The sequence below is a fragment of the Triticum aestivum genome, chromosome 3D (assembly GCF_018294505.1).
Source record: "Triticum aestivum cultivar Chinese Spring chromosome 3D, IWGSC CS RefSeq v2.1, whole genome shotgun sequence".
Classification (NCBI taxonomy): domain Eukaryota; kingdom Viridiplantae; phylum Streptophyta; class Magnoliopsida; order Poales; family Poaceae; genus Triticum; species Triticum aestivum.
The window spans coordinates 307,765,205-307,772,920 of NC_057802.1; positions in this window are offsets into that span (position 1 = coordinate 307,765,205).

Here is a 7,716-nt window from a genome sequence, read left to right on the forward strand (position 1 = left end):
ATGCTAGAATTGTATTAACCGGAAACTTAGTACATGTGTGAATACATAGACAAAACAGAGTGTCCCTAGTATGCCTCTACTTGACTAGCTCGTTAATCAAAGATGGTTATTTTTCCTGGCCATAGACATGTGTTGTCATTTGATGAACGGGATCACATCATTAGAGAATGATGTGATGGACAAGACCCATCCGTTAGCTTAGCATAATGATCAATTAGTTTTATTGCTATTGCTTTCATCATGACTTATACATGTTCCTCTAACTATGAGATTATGCAACTCCTGAATACCGGATGAACACCTTGTGTGCTATCAAACGTCACAACGTAACTGGGTGATTATAAAGATGCTCTACAGATGTCTCCGAAGGTGTTTGTTGGGTTGACATAGATCGAGATTAGGATTTGTCACTCCGTGTATCGGAGAGGTATCTCTGGGCCCTCTCGGCAATGCACATCACTATAAGCCTTGCAAGCAATGTAACTAATAAGTTAGTTACGGGATGATGCATTACGGAACGAGTAAAGAGACTTGCCGTAACGAGATTGAACTAGGTATAGTGATATCGACGATCGAATCTCAGGCAAGTAACATACCGATGACAAAGGGAACAACGTATGTTGTTATGCGATTTGATCGATAAAGATCTTCGTACAATATGTGGGAGCCAATATGAGCATCCAGGTTTCGCTATTGGTTATTGACCGGAGATGAGTCTCGGTCATGTCTACATAGTTCTCGAACCCATAGGGTCTGCACGTTTAACGTTCGATGACGATCGGTATTATGAGTTTATGTGTTTTGATGTATCGAAGGTAGTTCGGAGTCCGAGATGAGATCACGGACATGACGAGGAGTCTCGAAATGGCCGATACATAAAGATTGATATATTGGAAGACAATATTCGAACACCGTAATACTTCCGAGGTGTATCAGATATTTTCCGGAGTACCGGGGGGTTACCGGAACCCCCTAGGGGGTTATTGGGCCTCATGGGCCTATTGGTGGAAGAAAGGAGGCAGGCCAAGGTGTGGCGCGCGCCGCCCTAGCCCAAACCGAATTGGACTAGGGGGGCCGGCCCCCCTTTCCTTCTCTCCTCCCTCTCCTTCCCCCTTCTCCTTGTTGGAATAGGAAAGGGGGGCGAATCCTACTTGGAGTAGGATTGCCCCCCCCCCCATAGCGCGCCTCCTCCCCTGGCCGGCGTCCTCCTCCCTCCCCCCTTTATATACATGGGAGGGGGGCACCCAAAGGCACACAAAAGTTTCTCTTAGCCGTGTGCGGTGCCCCCCTCCACAGAAACACACCTCGGTCATATCGTTGCAATGCTTAGGCAAAGCCCTGCGCCGGTAACTTCATCATCACCGTCACCACACCGTCGTGCTGAGGAAACTCTCCCTCGGCCTCAGCTGGATCAAGAGTTCGAGGGACATCACCGAGCTATACGTGTGCAGATCGCGGAGGTGTCGTGCGTTCGGTACTTGATCGGTTGGATCATGAAGACGTTCGACTACATCAACCACGTTACTTAACGCTTCCGCTTTCGGTCTACGAGGGTACGTGGACACACTCTCCCCACTCATTGATATGCTTCTCCTAGATAGATCTTGCGTTATCGTAGATTTTTTTTTGAAATACTACGTTCCCCAACAGTAGGTATACATGCAATTATAGATAGGGTTAGAGCTTTTGATTTTGGTTTCTCTAGTCATGAGTTTCGAACCTCGAATATCGAGGCTCACAATCTCGCAAAGCACACACTTTCACTAAGGGTTTGATGACATGCTTGGTTAGGCCAGTCCGGAGATCTTTTATTCGGCCCTATAAACATTGTGGCGTCTTAATAAATCTTGCGAGTTTGCCTAATAAAACGTAGAGGGCGTTCGGACGGACGGTCCTGTAGGTCACTCTTATCGAGCAATACGGTGCGTCGCGTCGTATATCTGTGTCCCGTACAACTGGTCTAGGTCGGCATGCCCATTGTGCATGCCATCTGCCACACATGAAAATTGGTCAAACATGCTTCCTTTTCTGTCTCTATGATTTTCGGAATATTCTAGAACCTTCTTTCACCAGTTTCCCTTCATGGTTTTAAGGGTTTTATTTAAAAATGAAAAAAATCTTCCTCGAAATGTTCACAAATTCAAAAAAGTTCGCGGATTCAAAAAAATTCTCGCAGACTCAAGAAAATGTTCACATAGTTTTAAGAAAATGTTCATGAAATAATAAAAATTAACGGATTAAAAAATGTTTGTGAATTCAAAAAATCATGAATTTGAAAAGTTCATGAGAACCCGAAAAAATGTTCGCGGATTCAAAAAAGTTCATGGATGCAAAATAGTTTACAAATTCGAAACAAGTCGGATATTTTAAAAATGTTTGCGAATTGCAAATAGTCTATGCAAAGTTAATAAAATGTTCCCGAGTCAAAAAATGAACACAAATTTGAAAAACATTCATGCAACTCGAAGAATTGTTCACAAACTAGAAAAATGTTCATGGGTTCAAAAAAATATTCACGGGCTCATTTTTTTTTTAAACACAAATTTGAAAGAAAATCATGGAAATTCAAAAGATAGGTTCGTGAATTCAAAAAGTGTTCATGAATTAAAAAATTGTGATTTAAAAAATGTTCACAAATTTGAAAAATATTAGAAAATCTGATAGAGTTTGTGGATTTTACTTTTTTGTGAATTAAAAAACGTTCTGGAATCAAAAAAGAATATAAAAAAGAAAACATAAACACAAAACATGAAGAGGAAAAAACAAAGAAAACCATGCAGGAAAACATAATAAAAAGATCTTTTTTGGAAAACTCAAACCCTAAGATCGAAACAATCGCGCCCGAACCAAACCTATACGAATGCCCGTAGCGAGCGCTACTGGGCCGGTTCTCGCTCGTATTGCAGTGAGCGGTTTGCCCCTAGCGCTTGCTGGGTGATACCTATCATTTGTGCGTGCGAACTCCCCATCCCATGAGTTTGAAGCTCTTGCTATTGATCTTTATGTCCCAAGAATTTGGTTACTTTGGATTGCAAGGTGGCAGTTGATGTGATAAAACAAGGAAGTGGAGCTTATTTTGGTGCCATACTTCGAGAAATAATAGCTGGACTAGAGATTTTTTTGCTTGTATCTTTAGCCATGAATTTTGAACCTCAAATGATGAGGCTCATAAGCTCGCAAAGTATACTTTATCCCTAGGATTTGGCCACCAAGTTTGGTTAGGCAATCCCAACGACCTTGTATTCATCCCTGTGAGATGCCGTAATAAAACTTTTGTGAGATTTTGAGAAAAAGGTGAGTTCATTTCTGGAACCTCTGAAAAAGAGAGTTTGTTTCCCGTTTGAAGAATTTTAGACACACGGACCATGTCACGGACATTTGATGCACGATGTTGACTGGTAAAAAGTGCTTTGACTGCATTATCTAGACATTTAGGGGGAGGGGGATTGATGTACAATGCTGAAGTTGCCCTTAGATTATCTACGAACGGTCCACTCAAATACTTCCCAAATGCCGCCCGGCCACTGCACCCAACCGAACCCCCCACTTTGCTCTCATATGTCTGGGTTGCCCGCAAATTCTCATACTCAAAACATATATGGGGAGGATATAAAGAATGTTCGGACTCATATGTGTCCAGGCAGTGCCACATAGGATTTGACCCACATGGACCACCTTTTCTCTTTCTTTATATTTTTCTTTATTTTCTCTCTCTTTGTCCACACCAATCATGTGCATGTGAGAGCATCTAGAGCCGGACTTGGCAAATCCGACACCTCAAACGCTCGGGCACATCCGCGGACACTGATCGGTCAAGTCTCAAATTTCCCTTCTCGCAACCGGACACCTCAATTAGCATACCTCAAATCCATGCAAACCCATGCAACTATATAACGATGTATTACACGCATCGTCCGGCTACTACATCATAACATGCCATCGGATTACCAAAATTTGGCATGTTTGGTTATGGTGGACAAGATTATCCACGGTTGCCCTTGCCCTTCCCGGCGCCGTTGTCGTCCTTCTCGCGAAAGTACCGATTGAAGACGTAGTAGTGATCGAGCTGGATCTACTCGTCGCCGGAGTTGTCCGTCCCATCGTTGTCCTCCTTCTCCTCCTTGGGTGGTAGTCCAGCCATGGCATGGACGATAACCCACAAGTGCAGGGGATCAAGTGTAGCTTTTTTGATAAATAAGAGTGTCAAACCCCACGAGGAGCTAAAGGTAGGATTTATATTCCCTTCAAGTTCTATCGACCACCGATACAACTCTACGCACGCTTAACATTCGCTTTACCCAGAACAAGTATGAAACTGTTTTGTAGGTTATAGGATAGGTTTGCAAGAATAAAACTAGATATACTTAGTGAGAATAAAACTACGAGTAATTTGCAAGATAATAAAAGTTAGTTGTTTAGTAGATAGCTTTTGTAACACAAGAAAATTATTGTCTATAGGCAATCAATAACTAGACCAGTAATCATTATTACAATAATATATGAGGGAGAGGCATGAGTTAACATACTTTCCGTACTTGGATCATATGCACTGATGATGGAACTCTATCAAGCATCCGCAACTACCAAAGATCGTTAAGGTATAACCCAACCATGGCATTAAGTATCGAGTCCTCTTTATCCTATACGCAACAACCCCCTTACTCGGGTATAAGTTTCTGTCACTCTAGCCACCCACCACAAGCGAATCATGAACGTATTGCAACACCCTAAAAAGGAAATCCCTCACGTTTGCGCGACATGGAGGGCACCATAGGACAACACCAAAATAAAATATACAACTCAAACCAGTCATGATCATCAATCAACCCATAGGACAAAACATATCTACTCAAACATCATAGGATAACCACATATCATTGGATAATAATATATAGTGTTGAGCACCATGTTTAAGTAGAGAATTGCAGTGGGAATGGAGGGGTTACACCGCTGCATAGAGGGGGAGTTGGTGATAACGGTGGCGAAGTTGTTGGTGTAGATCGCCATCACGATGATTGGCCCGGCGCCATTCCGATGCCACCGGGAGAGAGAGAGAGAGAGATCCCCCTCCTTATTCTTCCTTGCCCCCCTAGCTAGATGGGAGTAGAGTTCCCCCTCTGGTCCACGGCCGTCATGGCAGCGAAGGGGCAGGAGCCCCTCCGACATTGGATCTCTCTCTCTCTCTCTCTCTCTCTCTCTCTCTCTCTCTCTCTTTGTTCTCTTCTGTTTCACGTTGCTATTTTCTGGCCGAAAACTGTTTCTTAAATTCCGAGAGACCCGTAACTCCGATTGGGCTGAAATTTTAACCCTATTTTTTCCGGATATTATCTTTCTTGCGGTGAAAGAAGGGCAGCAACTGACCTACGAGGTTCTCACAAGCGACCATGTCGCGGCCTGGTGCCTTGTGGCCACCTCATGCACCATCTTGCATTGATTCTTCTTCCCAAAAATCACGTATATTCCAAAATAAATCTTTGATAAATTTTTATCACGTTTGGACTTTGTTTGGTATGGATATTCTACGAAAGAAAAAACATGCAACAAACAGGAACTAGCACTGGGCACTGGATCAATATGTTAGTCCTAAAAATAATATAAAATGTTGCCAAAAGTATATGAAAGTTGTAGAATATTGGCATGAAACAATAAAAATTATAGATACGACGGAGACGTATCAACCGCCTGATTATGCTCTCAGACGAGGGCGCACGTGTTCCTCCGCTGCCGCTTCTTTACAATAAGGGCGCGGATGGCTTCCTCCTTTACGGTCGCGCGTGCTGCCGCATCAACCACCCTTACCCTCTCCTTCTCACGATGGGTACACCGGTCCCAACGGGACTCATACTCCGCCAGACCGGTGATGGGGAAGGGGAGATTTGAAGCTCCCGGGGCCGCGATGATCCAGCCCCAGAGGATCCGAGCGCCTGATGTGTCGATGCTATGGAGTCGCACCGGACAGATCCTGCCATCGGTCGGGCGCTGTCTTCCCAACAGCGGCGGAGTGCAATGAGGATGGTCATTGTCTCCTCCAACCCGCACGGAATGACACCCCAGTAGACGGATCCAGACTGATCGGTGTCAGACCCGTTGCCCGCCATGCCGGAGAAGGCCTGAGAGCACCGGACAGAAGCTTGGGTGGTGAAGGGGAGTGGAAGGGAGTGGAGTGAAGTGGCTAGGTTTGGTACAGCGAGCTGATGGGGAGGAACATATGTGGGGTCGGGTGTGCCAGCATGGGCTGGGACCGACGTGGCGGACACGCCCGGGTGCCCCCATATTGGCCCCATATTTGGGCTGGATATGAGGGCTGCTAGCCAGCTCGGGCGTTTGAGGCCCTTTTAAGGTGGCCATCTAGGTCACATTTTCGTGACTAGTTAGTGACCTGGCCATTTGTCCGGGTGTTTAAGACGAGTTTGAGATGCATGACTGTAAATGCTCTGGCCAGACATATAAGGAGAAAAATAAGAAGCACGGTTGTGCGCATGGACAAATAGAAGCTCAAAATATACACACATCGACGCTGACTGAATGCATCCGTACAGGTTTGAGGGGTCAAATTTGCGCGTTGTGATTATCGACGATCGAATCTCGGGCAAGTAACATACCGATGGACAAAGGGAATTATGTATGTTGTCATAACAGTTCGACCGATACAGATCTTCTTAGAATATATAGGAGCCAATATGGGCATCCAGGTTCTGCTATTGGTTATTGACCAGAGAGGTGTCTCGGTCATGTATACATAGTTCTCGAACCCGTAGGGTCCGCATGCTTAACGTTCGTTGACGATATAGTGTTATATGAGTTATATGTTTTGGTGACCGAATATTGTTCGGAGTCCCGGATGAGACCACAGACATGACGGGGATTCTTGAAATGCTCAAGAGGTAAAGATTGATATATAGGACGGTGGTATTTGGACACCGAATGTGTTTCGGGACGTACCGGGAATTTATCTGGTCACCGAAAGGGGTTCCGGGCACCCCCCCTGCAAGATATGGGCCTTATGGGCCAAAGGAGGGGATAGACCAACCCACAAGGGGTCTGGTGCGCCCCTCCCATGGCTGGCCGACACTAATGGGAAGGAAAGGGGAGGGGTGGCCCCTCCTGCCTTTCCCTCCTAAGGAGAGAAAGGAAGGGGGGCGCCACCTCCTCCTTCCTTCCTCCCGTGCTCCAAATAAGGAAAGGGGGCGCGGCTTGGGAAAGACCCCAAGTAGGATTCCTCCTACTTGGGTGCCCCCCTTGGCTGCTCCTCTCTCCCTTCCACCTATATATATGTGGGAGGGGGCACCTAGCACAAAACAGACAATTGCCTAGCCGTGTGCGGCGCCCCCTCCACCTTTTACACCCCCGATCATATTTTCGTAGTGCTTAGGCGAAGCCCTGCAAAGATCACTTCACCATCACCGTCACCATGCCGTCGTGCTGCTGGGACTCATCCACTACCTCGCCGTATTGCTAGACCAAGAAGGCGGAGGTCATCACCGAGCTAAACGTGTGCTGAACGCGGAGGTGTCGTACGTTTGGTACTCGATCGATTGGATCGCGAAGAAAGTTCGACTACATCAACCGTGTTGTTAAATGCTTCCGCTTATGGTCTACGAGGGTACATAGACACACTCTCCCCCTCGTTGTTATGCATCTCCATGGATAGGTCATTGTGTGTGGGTAGAATTTTTTTCGTTTTCCATGCAACGTTCCCCAACAGTGGCATCCGAG